Raw genomic sequence first — 17,163 nt, 5'->3', positions numbered from 1 at the left:
ATTTGTACCAAATTGTGGAGGGTATTCAATGAAGAGGTGGAACTTTTTTGTTTGGATATTCATATTAAATGTTACTAAATTTGGTGAAAGAAAAATTCTGAAATTTGATATTGGTTTCTAGGTTTATATATGGAGACGTTGAATTAATTTTGCTTAGAAAAATTTGATGTGTGGCCATTGTGCAATGGTCTTACTAATGTCCCCTCGGTTAACTGCAAAATGAAAGATTTTGAGGACTTTTTGGTGTAAAAGGTAAACAGTTTTCTATTTTTCTTTCCGAAGCAGGAAATACTTAAATAAAATATGAAATATTGAAAGTCTGAAAATTTAGTACGATGTATGAAGTTTTAATTAAAAAATTGAACAGGAACTGTTGGAACGAATATAAAATTTAAAGTTGTTTTTTCCCTGACGAAGTACCGGACAGTAGCTAGTTTAGTGTAATACACTAATGGGAGGAAATTAAGACAAGAGAACTATAGGATATATATAAACGAAAGAGCTAAATATGGTTCCGACCATTTCTTTCATGGACCAATTTCTTTCAACTAGTTCCTTCCGGACCTACACAACTCTAGTTGTAACCTAGGCTATCACCTTTTGTTACTAAATTCCCCATGACATATTTTCATTCCCAAAATTACGCAGATAACAACTTTATAAATTGCAATAAAATTCGAATAAATTTCGTTTTCATTTTAGGCCAAAGTATTTTGTTGTGTTTTTCTGTGGTCATTGTTCCCCAAAAATAATGTGTGTGTCTTAAATGCTAAGTATTTTTTTCTGTAGCTTTATTGTTGCTATTATTTTAGATGTAATTTATTAAAACCTGTTGGATGCTACACTCCTTGGCTAAGCTAGGGGATACGAATTGAGGAACATAGAGGCATCATCATTACCATCGTCGTCGTCATCAACTTTAACATTTCAATGTGAAAAGCTAAGAGCATGATTTTTGGCATTAAGTGGTTGCACACCAAATTGTCGACCAAATGTAGTAATGCCGCCCGGGTGATGTTTTTTTTTTCTATGCTGGCTGCCATCATTTGGTGTACGTGCCGTTGAGGGCATTCTTATTTCGGCTTCCAATATTATTTTAAGCTATATTTGCAATAAGAAGTCCTCTCTCTCTCTGCAGTATTCAGCTGGTATGTGAGAGTGTGTGTGAGTGTACCTCAAATGGTAATAGTTTTTTATGTCAGTGCAAAATGTACACTTTGTATGCGTGTAATGGTAACATGTGCTTTGTCTTTATAATGACAATGATGGCCCGTCCGACTATCTGACTGACTACCTTTGTCGGAGGTTAAAAGTACTTCTTTCGACTGCTGCCGCTTCTCACTCTCATATGGTTTGGTATTTGATGATAAGGTACACATCCACTTGAAGTGGTAGTACCGACAAACGAATGGTGAACGTAAGAGGTTGTACATAAGTGTAACTGTTTCGTGTAAATCGTTACCAATGGCAGTAGTTCTAGTAGTAATGGTTCAAAGAGGGTGGTGTGATAAGTAAGGGCATATTTCGTGGACGGACAAAATTTTAAAATGTATATAGGTGTAGGTTTATTAATCCCTTTTCCCGCAAAGGACCATAATTTTTGAAAATCTTCAATCGCACATACATATGACGAATTTCATTTTTCTTCAAACTTAGTACAAAACTGAATATGAATCGAATTCATCCGCTATCTCCATCATAACACTGTTCAACAGAAAAAAAATATTTACCAGGAAAATCCAGCAGATTATGGAAGTAGAGCCAAACATGTTAAAAAGCAGTAAGTTCGGCCGGGCCAAACTTTGAATACCCTCCACCATTTGGAACGAATTTGGAAATTAGAAAAAATAAAATCCTTAAAAAATTCTGTTAAATTTTAAAAATACCGAATATTGCCGTTATATTGGGGTCTATACGACGTGGATCTACATAGGCATTGTTTGCATTAGCCATTACTATATTCAAATTCGAAACTTGAAATAAACGGTGAATAATGTAGCTAAAATCATCAAAATATCGTATATAGGGAGGTATCATTATATCGGAGCTGTGCGAAGACCTGGACCAGCATAGACAATTTTCTGTCACAGGCTATAGCATCCATTACTTACGTCAAATACGATATTTCAAACAATTTCGGTATATATACCGAATATAGGGGGGTACATATATATGGGGCCTATACGAAGACCTGGACCTGCATAGACATTTTTCTGTCACAGACTGTAGTTCCCATTACGAACTCTAAATACGTAATTTGAAACAATTCCGGTGAATATTGTCGCTAATATCATCAAAATACCGAATATAGGGAGGTACCGTTATATGGGGGCTATTTGAAGACGTGAACCTGCCCAGATAATTTTCTGTCATAGGCTGTAGCATCCATTTCGAACTTCAAATACCAAAGTTGAAACAATTCCGGTGAATAATGTCATTAAAATCATCAAAATACCGAATATCGGGAGGGGGCTATATGAAAACGTGGACCTACATGGCCCATTTACAAAGTTAACCTGACTACTTAATTCGTTCGAACGATAGCGTTATTACAACAGACAGACAGACAGACAGACAGACGGACATGGTTAAATCGACTTAAAATTTTACGCTGATCAAGAATACATATTCTTTGTTGGGTCTGACATGAGTATTTCGAGGAGTTACAAACGGAATGACAAACTTAATATACCCTCCATACTATGGTGGAGGGTATAAAAAGAAGGCAAGTGTATTGACGTTTTGACAGGTTGCATTCCAAAGTAACCCAAATAGAGGGTTCATGTTCCCGACTCTTCCACACTTTTAGACATTTTCGGATTTAGATTCATCGAATCGGTTTAAATTTAGATATAGCTCACATATATATCTTCAACCGATTTCGGCGTATATCACCAAATGGCCATTATCAGTCAAAATTACCTGAATTTTGTCACATCCGACCGAATTCCGAAGCAAGTCCGTCAAATTTGAAGGAAAGCGGAGCAGGTATAGCTATACCTCCCTATATATGTTTCATACGATTTGAGGTTTTAAGTCCCTCACATGATATATAATGATATTTGGTACCAGATATCTTATAGAGATCGGAAATATCCTTGACAAATTTTATCGAAATCGATTCTGATTTGGATAGAGTTCCCATATATATCCTTAATCCGATTTCAGGTTTATTGTGCAAATAATGTCTAATATGAGCCCAAATGGAGTGAATTTCGGGATGTATGTTTCCATTTGGAGAAACTCGACTCCGAAATATATTTTGAAAACCTTCCACCATACATAGTACGGAGAGTATATTAACTTCGTCATTCCGTTTGTAACTCATCAAAGTAATAATTTTAGACCCAACAAGGTATATACCCTTGATCAGCTTCAAAATCTAATACTATTTAGCCCTGTCCGTCTGTTGCAATCACGCTAGGGTCCTATATTTATAGGAAGCTAAAATTTTGCATCGATCTGTCTTTTGTCTGCAGGCAGGCCATATAACTGTACCTCCCAATATTAGGTATTTTGACGATTTTAGCCAATTTTTTAATTGAATCATCTGAAATTCTACACAAGGAGTTCCTTCTGAGCACTTTACCCTCTGGAAGAGAATTGATTATATAGGTCAAAATCAGAGCCGATCCACAATGGTGATATTCGGTATGTTGATGATTTTAACCACATTTTTCAAGGGAATGGTCTGAAAATCCATACAAGGAGTTCCAACTGAGTAATTCAACTGCTGGAAGGGAACTGTCTTTATTGGTCTACGTTTTAGTATAGCACCCATGTAACGCTTCCCCGAGATATTCGGTATTTACAGGATTTTCGCGACATTATTCACCGGAATTGCGTCAAATTTCGTATTTAAAGTTCGTAATGGGTACTGCAACTTATGACTGAAAATTATTTATGCAGGTCCACGTGTTAGTATAGCCCCCGTATAACGGCACCTCCCTTTTATTCGGTATTTTGGTGATATTGGCGACATTATTCACCTTAATTGTTTTGAATTTGGTATTCGAAATTCGGAATCGTTACGGGAGCTCTACTAAATATGCATAGTGGTGTAGGATATTCTGTAGTCGGCTCCGCCGCATTTGGGGTTTTGATCTAAAACGAGTCCAAGTCCACTTGACATTTTTCACAACTCAGTCTGGATATTGTGCAGATAAATTATAAGAGATTTTGCAGCGAATTGGAAAAAGTGCAATATTTTTCCGAAATAAATTAAACTGTGACTAAAACACCCAAAAGCCTTAAATAGGTCGGTACGGTTATATGGGGACCAATATGTATTACAAAATATGGAATTTGTAACAGAAATACTGTGTCGGTAGACCAGTTGGATCACAGAGAAGGGGAGGGCGCCATGGTCCGGGCCGCCTGACATGGTAAATTTTAAGATATTTTTAAAATGTAATTTTAGAAGATTTAGAAAATTTAATTTAGAAAAATTTAGAAATTGTATTTTTTTGTCCCACAATGGTTTTTGAAGGGTATTTCTGGAAACGTCGGTGAACTGGTAAATTCCTTTAATACTTTGCAAATCCAACTTAACACATCATCCTCCTTGGTCTTCAATGTATGGAGCTACATACATATCTATGTACCTCCTATTAAACCTTTTTTGGACTAACAGCCCTTGAGCAGGCAACACTTAAAACGAGTCGTCCCATAAAAAAGTCACGTGTCTAGTTTTGGATGATGGTTTCTGAATGGCTATCACCCAGAAAGTAGCGAAGACCAAGCCATCACGGATATACTCTCACACACATACCCACACCCAAAAAGTAGGAACGACTGCAGTAGAAAATATTCCAAACGAATTGGGGATACAATTGTAACGGGTACCAGTTTCATAGTTAAAACATATGAAAGTACTCTCACATACACACACATACACTTAGTTATATGATAAAATATATTCACTCGTGTCTCTCTTCTTTTTTTGGTGATAAATAAATAATTAATGAAATTCTTTTGCCAGCATCGAGCAGACCCATACTGGCAGCAATATCATGGCTATGAGCAATGCAAAACTACAACACGTTAAGATGTGATGCATAAGGGATAACCGTTACAGTTCTTTTTTTTCGTTCTCTTCTGACATGGTCCACAAAAAATGGCAAAGAGGGCACAAATGTCTTGTATCGTAAAAATAAGAAATTGTAAATCTTGTCCTCCACCCTTCCCGTTTCTTTTTCGTCTGGTATACTCGTATGTAGCACTTAAATGGAAAGGACTCGTATGTCGATGTACGTGCATATGTGTGAGTGTGTGTGTGTGAGTAATGAAAATTTACACAAATTACTTAGAATTTAAGTGTTTTAACTCTATTTGCTTTTTTGGCAAAGCATAAATTGCTAAGTGCACTACGTATTTAAGCTCTGGTGTGATATTAAAAGCAACAATAAATAATAAAACAAATATTTGAAGAAAAATAAATTTCTAGGAGCTTTTTTATACCCTACAACACTATGTGTTGGGGGTATTATAAGTTTGATTGGTCCAAAAATTATGTAACACCACGACATATTGATTTCCGACATAGGAAAGTATATATGGATCTTCCTATCTCGCCGAGCTGAGTCGATCTAGCTATGTGTGTCCGTCCGTCTGTCCATGTTAATTTGTAATCACTCTACAGGTCGCAATTATGGCCCGATCTTCACGAGATTTAGAATGGAGGTGGGGCTAGGGTCAGAATAGAATCCTATTTCTTTTGGAGACGATCGCATAATATTTAGGGGTCGAAATGGACCAAAATCTGAAAAAATTAATGACTTTGCAGTTGCTCTACAAGTTGCAATTATAGACCAATCAAAGCGAAAGTTAGCACGGGGCTATAGCTTATGGCTGGGCAGAAGCCTTCCAATTTTTATGGTCATCGGGTGAAATAGGCTACAACATTTGTGTTAAATAAAAGTCAAATTTTGCATTAAACCGCGAATATTTTTAATCCCGGCGAAATCACAAATAGACGAACAGGTCTATTCTGAGGGTTACGTAGATGCCGATTGTAAATATATCGACTATATACAGCGAAATATATACAATGTGTATATACAAAGGCAAGGGATGTTAATTAGAACGCTTATATCTCAAGAATGGCTGGACCGATATTGACAAATATTGTCAATTCAGAATGCCCTCTTGACATAGAAGTATAAAATCTAAAAAAATCGCAGGAAAATATTCCAATAATGATGTTAATTTCGATGTTGTAGTATTTTGTGACATGTTTTTATATTTTCATTTATCGCATGCGATTTTTTCAATTTGACTTATAATATTTTGTAATATTTTTTCACCTTACAACACAGCTTAGGGATATTATATAAGTATTGCAAATATCGTGCGATCCTCACGAAAATTTTCACAAGGGTAGGGTTGGGCTCAGAAGGGCTAGGCCTATTGTTTTCAAAGATGTCCGCAATATATTAGGGGTTGAAAAGGACCAACAACTAAACATTTTCTTGATTTTGCAACCGTTATAAAGTTCACAAGTAGAAACCAGAGGACACGAACTCTCGCATAAAGTTAGTGTTTAGGACAGTGGGTACAATGGACCACTAATTTTGTGTGAAAAAATACCAGTATTACTTACAGGCGATATCAGAAATACACAAAAGGCCACCTTCTGACTTTTTTTATGCTGATTTCGTTGACTATTATAGCCAAATATCGTATACAAGCAAATCATATAGATGAGTCTAAATTTGGAGATACGGAGGAGCTTCTTGCTTTTGGAGATGATTGCAAAATATTTAGGGGTTCAAATTAACCAAAAACTGAAATGTTTTTCCGATCACACAATTGAAGTCAATCGACACGCCTGTGAAGAGTGTTAGGGACAGGGAAGAATTCTAGCATTTTGGATGACCATTGGATTATATTTAGCTGTAAAATGGACAACAACAACTAACAGTTCAACGGAGTGCAGAAATATTGGACAAATTTCCCTAGTCAAAATCCTAATTTCAAAAGCGAAATCTTTCAATATGGATTTAGACATAATGGGGTTTCTAACATATTATAGTGTTGTAGGGTATAACATAGTCGGCCCCGCACGAATATAGCCTTTGCTTACTTGTTTTTTATTTTCGTAGAACTCGTTCTCGCATATTATTCATGTTAACGAAGAAATACTTTTCTCTCTTCCTTACAATTTCCAATTTAATTGAAAGAATGGAGAAGTCTAAAGTTTTACTACGCAAGCTTAATATTACTGAGTAGTGTGGGTGCTAATAAGATTCGCCGTATTTTCTGGTATTAAAATATGCACCCTTTGCTAAAATAGATTGCATAATTTCAGTTCATATGCTGTCCAACACAAAATTATAATTTTAAATTTCATTTCTCAAAAATAGCAAAAAATATGCACCTTGCTGTAAGATTCCTTGAATGAAATTTAATAAAACTAGACCCATATGTTTCGAAGGTTGGTCGGTCCGTCGTTCGTTCGCTTGTGTTTTGTAATAATAGTAGACAATATTACGTATTTTATTAGATATACAACCAACCAACCAAACAGAAAAAAAACCTTTACAAATTTGAATTTTGAAGTAATAATACAACGAATGAGAAACGAAAACGATATGCCAACAAAATGACAACAACAATAGCTACTACAAATTACTGGTAAGCGAGCTCATTCATTCAGCCAGTAGTACGAAAGAGGGTAAATATTTTTTCAACCAATATTACTGCATTTCTTTCATTTGCTCTAAAAGCTCCTTTGCCATATCTCCCCACTAGTGTTTTGGCCATTTCGGTAACTTGTTTTCGCAACATTTGGTAAGAGTAAACAAATTTTACGGGTATTTCTTTCTAAGGCCATATTTATTAAGGGTTCTCTATATGGTCTTGTTCTTTCTATGCCATGGCTTTTTGTTTGCCTTTTTATACCCTACACCACATCAGGGTACTATGTCTTTATGCATTTGTTTGTAACAAGCAAAAGGAAACGAGATAGACCCATAGTTCCTTTTGATGATCTGCATAGAATCACATTCTGAGTCGATTTATGCATGTCCGTCCGTCCGTCCGGCTGTCCTTGTATTTTTGTAAACAAAGTACAGTTCGCATTTATTGCCCTATACAGATGAAATTTGGCACAAATCATTTGTATGGCCCAAGGACGAACCCTATTGAAATTGGAGGTCTAAATTTAGATACAGCTCTCAGCTTCGTCCGATTTGCCTTTTATTGTGCACCAAACGTGTAATATCAGCCCGAATAGTATGGAATTTTGCACATACAACCAAATTAGGCCTGAAAATAAGTATACCAAATTAGATCGAAATCGGTTCAGATAGAGCTATAGCTCCCATTCATCTGATTGTTATACCCTACACCACAAGGTGGTCAGGGTATTATGTCTTTGTGCATTTGTTTGTAACAGGCAAAAGGAAACGAGATAGACCATAGTACCTTTTGATGATCTGCCTAGAATCACATTCTGAGTCGATCTGTCCATGTATTTTTGTAAACAAAGTACAGTTCGCATTTATTGCCCTATCCAGATGAAATTTTGCACAAATCATTTGTTTGGCCCCAAGGACGAACTCTATTGAAATTGGAGACAATCGATCAAAATTTAGATATAGCTCCCATATATATCTTCGTCCGATTTGCTTTTTATTGTGCACCAAACGTGTAATATCAGTCCGAATAGTATGGAATTTTGCACGTACGATCAGATTGGACCTGAAAATAAGTATGCCAAATTTGATCGAAATCGGTTCAGATATAGCTATAGCTCCCATATATATTGTTCATCCGATTTGTTATTTTTGTCCTCCGCAGCCGTAATATGCACTCTGTAACAACAATATTTGGGGAAATATATCAAATACAGGTCAGAAATACATTTGCTAAATTTTATCGAGATCGGTTCAGATTTGGATATAGCTCCCATATATAACTTCGTTCGATTTACCCATATATACTGTTCATCCGATTTGTTAGATTTGTTACCCACAGCCTTAATATGCACTCCGTAACAACGATATTCAGGGAAATATATCAAATACAGCTCAGAAATATCTTTGCCAAATTTTATCGAGATCGGTTCCGATTTGGATATAGCTCCCATATATGACTTCATCCGATTTACCTTTTATTGTGCACCAAACGCCTAATATTTGCCCAAATGGGATGGAATTTGGCACATACGACCGAATTGAGTCTAGAAGCTAGTATGTCAAATTTGGTGAAGATCGGTTCAGATATAGCTATAGCTACCATATATATTGTTCATCCGATTTGTTATATTTGTTACCACAACCGTAATATGCACTCGGTAACAACGATATTCAGGGAAATATAACAAATACAGCTCAGAAATATCTTTGCCAAATTTTATCGAGATCGGTTCCGATTTGGATATAGCTCCCATATATATTTTTATCCGAATTCAAATTAATTGTGCACCAAATGGGCAATAGAAGTCCGAATTTAAAAGATACAAATGCTTCGGCATTGTTAGTCCTTTGAACTTTAAATTATAATTATAATCATAGCGTGTATGATTGAATTCTCCCATAAAAACTTTTAATTGTTTTGCGGAGCTCTACTAAATTGGCAAAGTGGTGAAGGGTATCATAAAGTCGGCCCCGCCCGATTTTAAGACTTTCTTTACTGTTTTTTTTTTTTTGTTTTTTGCAAAATTGTTTTTTTTTTATTTTTTCGTGTTTGAGCAACATCTTGATCCTTCCACCATACGCTGGCAATAATTGTCTCCCATATGTAAAACAAGCATGTGTTACACCCCTTGGAACGTTACGAAAGTATGTACCATATTTTGTTCTGTTCTGTTTTGTGAAGAACAACAAAAAACAAAATGCATTGTCTAGTACGGTAAATAATATTAAATGAAAGTCCTGCAAGGCTTTCTTGAAGGAATAAATTTAAGGGGAAATTGGAATATGTTTTTTTTTGCCATTGGGATACATATTTTTAAAAGGTATGGCAAAAATTTTGGGGCGAGAAATAAAGTGGGCCCTATTGAAAAATTTAGTTTCTCGTAATAGCTCCAAACCATAAAATCGAAAAAATATTATGTTTCACATACCCTTAGCCTGCAAGATAATTCAATAAAGCACAATAATTCTCGAACACCCTACATAGAGAGCTATACTTAAAAATCTCATACTTTGTCGATTTCTGAAACCTTAAAAAAAAAAACAAAAAAAACAACAAGTAAGCAAAGGCTATAGTCGTGCGGGGCCCACCATATGATACCCTGCAACACTACAATATGTTCGAAGTCTCCTTATATACAAATCCATTTTAGAAATATTAAGCACTCCGTCGTGTTGTATTCAAAACAATTTCACACAAAGATTGTGGTTTATTATATAGTTAAATATAATCCAAAAGTCATCTTAAACTTCTTCCCTGTCCGTAAACCTCTTCTGATGCGAAATTCCGTGTTGATTAGTTTTCAATTGTGTCCTATAGACCGACTACAAAATTAGAAAAATTTATATTTTTTCGTCCATTTGAACCTCTAAATGTACATCTTAAGAACAAAAGGCTTTAATTCTGCTCCTAACACTACTGAGGATCGGACGATAATTGCGACATGCATATAATACGCTCAAAGCGTAGTGTTGAGGAGTGTAAAAATTTACAAAATTTTCAATTAAAAATTGTAAGTCAAATTTAAAAAATCGCATGCGATAAAAAGAATATGACAAAAATTGAAAAAATGGAACAAAAGATATTCACACATTAATTGGTATATTTTTCCGCGATTTTCTTAGATTTTATCCTTTTCTGTCCAGAGACCATTCCAAATTGAGGGGAATTGTAAAAAACGGCCCAGCGGTTCTTGAATTATAAGCAGAATATATAAAATCTATTTCTTTTACATATATATTGCTCCTATTTTGCTATATATCCGCTTTCTTGGCTATCAGCATCAATTTAATGGCCAGGAGTGACCTTTTAATGTATTTGTGATTTAGCTGGGGTTAAAAATATTAGCGGTTTAGTGGAAATTTTCCTATTTTCTTACAGAAAAGTTAGGGTCTATTTTTCCCGCCAAATATTGTCCGATAGCCGCCCAAATTAGTAGGATTTTGTCCAGTCCTAAACTCTAACTCGATGTAAATTTACGCGTCGATTGGTTCATAATTGTGGCCCATAGAGCAACTGCAAAATCAGGAAATTTTTCTGTTTTTGGTCCATTTAAACTCCTAAACATTTTACAATCATCTTCAGAAACAATAGGGTTCTATTCTGACTCTAACCCCACCTCCATTTTTAATTTCGCGAGAATCGGGCCATAATTGCGACCTGTAGAGTGATTATAAATTAACATGGACAGACGGACGGACGGACATACATAGCTAGATCGACTCAGCTCGGCGAGATAGGAAGATCCATATATACTTTCCTATGTGGGAAACCAATATTTCGTGGTGTTACATAATTTTTGGCCCAACCAAACTTATAATACCCCCAACACATAGTGTTGTAGGGTATAAAAATGGTCAAATTTGTGAAACATTATAATTGCAAAAATTAAAAATAACGAAAATCCTTCTGTTATATCCCTAAAAAGTGCCAAAATTCAAATTATCCTATTAATTAAAGGGCGTATCCGATCATAATACTTGTATAATATTAAAGTTTATTCGGATCACTGCTTCTGCTACCTCCACTATAAAGTATCTACTTTTTATACCCTTCACCATAGTAAGGAGTGCATATTAAGTTTGTTATTCCGTTTGTAAAACTTTGAAATATACATTTGAGACCCCACGAAGTATATATGGTCTTGATCAGCATAAAATTCTATGTCGATTTAGCGATGTCCGTCCGTCTAATCACTCTAGCTTCCGAACGAAATGAAGTAGGTTGATAAAATTTTAATCATATGTATACTAAGTCCGTAGGATTTTTGGTATTGACAGAAAATTTTCTGTGCATGTCCATGTCTTCGTATAGCCCCCATATAACGGTACCTCCCGATATTCGGTATTTTGATGATTTTAGCGGCATTATTCACCGGAATTGTTTTAAATTTGGTATTTGAAGTTCTAAATGGATACTTCAGCCTAAGACAGAAAACTGTCATTGCCGGTCCACGTCTTCGTATAGTCCCTATATAATGGTACCTCCCGATATTCGGTACTTTAATGATTTTAGCGACATTATTCACCGGAATTGTTTCAAATTTGGTATTTGAAGTTCTAAATGGATACTTCAGCCTAAGACAGAAAACTGTCATTGCCGGTCCACGTCTTCGTATAGCCCCTATATAATGGTACCTCCCGATATTCGGTATTTTGATGATTTTAGCTACATTGTTAACGATTTTTTTAAGTTTCGAATTTGAATATTGTAATGGTTTGTGAAAAAATGTTACCTATGCAGGTCCGTATAGACCCTAATATAAAAGCTACATTTGGCAATTTTAAGATTTTAACAGAATTTTTAACGGATTTTATTGTTTTTGAGAATTGCCAAATTCGTTGCAAATGGTGGAGGGTATTCAAAGTTCGGCCCGGCCGAACTTACTGCTTTTTTATTTATTTTTCTTTAAACTATTGTGGAGGAGGTACCAATCAGAGTGGACTGATAATTCGTTAAAAATATTGAGATGTGCTAAGATTGAAGAAAATTGGACACTGATTCCATATTTAACGTATGTTGTAGATATTGAAATTTTTGTACCCTCCCTCCACCTTGAAACTTTGTCATTCCGTTTGTAACATCCCTAAATATTCGCCGTAGACCCATAAGGTATGTATGTCTTATGTCTGTTGAAATCACGATACTGTCCACGTTATTTGAGATAGAGTTTCACAAGTTGGCAGAACAATTTGTATAGCCGCCATATAACGGTACCTCCCGATATTCGGTATTTTGATGATTTTTGCCACAGTTTTTCCACGGATTTGTACAAAAATTGGCGTTTGTTGGTCGCCAGCTTCAGTGGCGAAACATTGCATGTATGGGTCCACGATTTAGTATAGCCCCCATATAACGGTACCTCCCAATATTCGGTATTTTGATGATTTGTGCCACAGTTTTTCCACGGATTTGTACAAAAATTGGTATTTGTATTTCGCAATGAGATTTAGCTCCGGTGGCGAAATATAGTATATATATACGTCCATGTTTTCGTATAACCCCCACATAATGGGACCTCCGGATATTAGCGAACATATAACGATACCCATCGATATTCGGTATTTTAATAATCTTAGTCACATTTACCCATGAAATTGTTTCAAATTTAATATTTAAGAAGATTTTGTAGATCACAATATTTGAAGTATAAAATTGTCTATAGAGGTTCCCATTTTGGTATGGCCCCATATAACGGCCTCACCCACTTTATGGTTTTTTGAAAAGTTTAACAGTATTATCTAAAACGGTTTTATTGGTATTTGTATTTTAAAGTGGAACACGATTGAATTCAGATATTTTTCATAAAAATGTTTTTTACCCAAAGTTGGAGGGTATTTAAAGTTCGGCCCGGTCGAAATTAATGTTTTTTACTTGTTTACCTTCGGACTGAGCCGATTAGTCCCATACCAGATGGAGTGGGATGAGGTCGTCCAAATCCCTCCGAAATCTTTCTGCAGATCATTGTATATTAATGTCAAAATTCAGTACTAAGAATTGGTAATGGGTTCTAACTGGGTACATGACAGTAATTTGGCGTTTTTCTGCAGAAAATGTTGTAATATAGGTCCACTATTTTTCTTTATCTTGAAACGCACAACTTTCAAATTATAAATTAGACATCTCACAAAGCTTTCAAATCTAGACTTAGGTGTTTATCCTACTACGATTTAAAAACTGAAATTAGACTTACTTTAGTTAAAAATCTCGGCTGAATAAAATATATTGAACATATGGGAAATATATAACTCTTTCCCAAGGCCCTACTTGCAGCCATTGCATTTCTTCCCTGTTTCTTCCTGGAGGCCTGTATTTTGTGGCGGACCATATCACCACCAGCAACACAACTACATGTGTCCATGAATATGGTTTTATTTTAAATTAGTTTATTTTCCTTTTGTATTGCACAAAATGTCCTCTTTTCTTTTATGCTTTGCTTACTTTGCAAATTGATTTCTGGGGCCGTGGTTGTTTTGTGGTGGCATTGTTTTGCCGTCATATTTGGACGCAGCATATTCCCCTTTTTTAGGGTTACTTCTTCCTTCTCGATTAGATCAACAAGTTTTTCATTTCACTATGACATAGACGATGATGACGATGATGAGGACAACGGCGACGACAAATAAGGCCATTTATATGCTGTCATATGAAATGTATTTAAATGTTGTCGTTGTTGCTATTGTTTGCGGTAAAATGATGCAGTTGTGTTGAAAAAAATATGTAGCTGGGAAATATGAAGGCATGGGACGGTACAGATAGGAAGGGTTTAAATGATGTAACTTATGTCTGCATGATACATATTTTAGAGAATCATTTTTCTTTAAATGTTTGAAATATTTTTATAGTTCATAATAAATATAGCGACCTCCAAAAAATTTTATTGGGGGTCTCCAAGTGATATTTAATGAACAAGATTATAGACAAAAGCTGTCGTTCGTGAAAGACATTTTAAGGGCCTTCTATATAAAGACAAAGGTCCTTCAGGAGGGGAAAACCTAACACAGATTTTCTATGACGATCCGTTCATAGGATAGATGACCTCCTTCAGGTATTCTAGGGATAAATTAGATTTTTCTGTGTTTATGGGAAATCTTAAAATTACGTGAAAATTCTGTAGAAATTTTTCACAGGTCTAATGTTAATATACCTTTTTGGGTTCTCTCTGCAGACACATAATTGTTTACAGATCTTTTATGAACAGAATTCCTTTTGCAGGACTTCTACGGAAAGAATGCCTTTTGTAGTTCCTTCCATAAATAGAGTATCCTTTCACACATATTATGTAGATAGAAGGCAATTAAAAGGACCTGTGCAGATATAAGACTTTCTTAAGATCTTCTATGGATAGAAGAAATTTTACAGTTTTTTTACGGAAATAAGACCATTTAGCGGCCTTTTATATCTTTAAAATATCTTCTTGAAGGCTCTACACAGGTATTCTATGGATAGGGATCGTTTTGATCATTTTTTAACGATAAAAATACCTTTGACAGGGGTACTATGGATTAGAAACTTTTGAAGGTCCAATATAGATTAAAAAAAAAACACTCATATTGACCATAACTCAAATTTTAGTACCATCTGATACCTTTCGCACATCAAAGGTACATATTTCCAAAATAACCTCCATATCTCAAAACTACACACCAAATCTGACACCAACACCAAAATTCAGAAATCGAACACCGTTATTTATTACCTTTTGCACTCTGTAGAACTTTTTTTCAAAATTTTATTTTCAAATTTCAGGATTACAGCCATATCGGTTCACCCAGATCCAATTTGTACCAAATTCAGTACCATTTATCAAACATAATTTCCAAATGTTGCTACATAACCCAATCCAATATTATAAGTTTAATCCAAGTAAGTTTAATTCCAAATTTCAGGAATCCCGTTCTATCGGTTCATCCAAATCCAAATTGTACCAAATTTAGTACTTAAAAGTACGAATTTCCCAACCTTCCTACATATCTTAGTTCTACAATTCAATTATAATCTTATTTCCCCATTTCAGCATTCCAGCTCTATAGGTTTACCAATTTTGTAACAAATTATATATATTAATATATACACTCCGTATATATTAATCCTACACTCCGAGAGTGATGTTAAATTCGGAATTCCAGCTCCATTCGTTCCTGCAAGTTCAAATTGTACCAAATTTAGAACATTTTGGTACATATAAGTACAAATTTCAAAGATTACCTCTATATCCCAATCCTACACTTCGACAATAATCTTATTTCAAAATTTTCGGATTCCAGCTCTATTGGCTCACCCAAATCGAAATTGTACCAAATATAGTCCAGACCCATCCCTTTTTCAAAATTCAAATTGCACCAAATTTAGTACTGTGTAGTACTTTTCGTACACATGAGTATACATTTCCAAATTCACCTGCTTCTCTCCATCCTAGACACCAACAGTGATATCTATATCGAATTTCAGATCTACATATTCAGTAATCTAAATATCAAATTTCATGATTTAATCTCTATCCCTTCACCCAATACCAAATAAAGTATCATTCAGTACTTTTCGTAAAATTAAGGTACACATATCCGAAATCACCTCCATATCTCAATTCCAGATAACAAGAGAGACCTCAGAAAAAATTTAAGGATTTCGGCCCTATCCTTTGACCCAATTCCAAATATAGTACTATTTGGTACTTTTTGTACAATTATAGTAAACATTTCCAAGACCTCCTCTAAATCACCAACCTCAGATACTAATCGTTATTGAAAAATCAGATACCAGGATTTTATTTCCAATCTTGATGTCCATTCCAAATTTCAAATTTTTAGCTCTAACAATTCACATAACACGAAATGGTACCAAATGTAGTAGATTTTAGTAATTTTCATCCACTTATGGTGTGAATTTGCAAAAACCCTTTGGTACATCCATCAGTGATCCTCATTCCAAATTTCAGATTTCTAGGTCTACTAGCTCTATTGGTTCACCCAAATCAGCTCTAAAGGTAGTACAATTTAATATTTTTATACCCTCTACCATAGTATGGAGGGTATATTAAGTTTGTCATTCCGTTTGTAACACCTCGAAATATTCATTTTAGGCCCCACAAATTATATATATTCTTGATCAGCATAAAATTCTATGTCGATATATCGTTGTCCGTCCGTCTATCCGTCTGTGGAAATCACTCTAGCTTCCCAACGAAATAAAGTAGGTTGATAAAATTTTACTCAAATGTGTATTATGCCTGCAGGACTGTTGGTATTGAAAATGAGCCATGTAGGTTCACCTCTTCGTATAGCCCCCATATAACGGTACCCCCGATATTCGGTATTCTGATGATTTTAGCGACATTATTTACCGGAATAGTTTCAAATTTGGTGATTGAAGTTCGTAATAGATACTGCAGCATAAAACAGAAAATGGGCCTTGAAGGTCCACTTCTCTGTATAGCTCCCATATAACGGTACCCCCGATATTCGGTATTCTGATAATTTTAGCGACATTATTTATCGGAATTGTTTCAAATTTGGTATTTGAAGT

Source organism: Musca domestica, unplaced genomic scaffold (assembly GCF_030504385.1).
Source record: "Musca domestica strain aabys unplaced genomic scaffold, Musca_domestica.polishedcontigs.V.1.1 50, whole genome shotgun sequence".
In the NCBI taxonomy this organism is placed as follows: Eukaryota; Metazoa; Arthropoda; class Insecta; order Diptera; family Muscidae; genus Musca; species Musca domestica.
Note: the sequence above shows the minus strand (reverse complement) of the source record.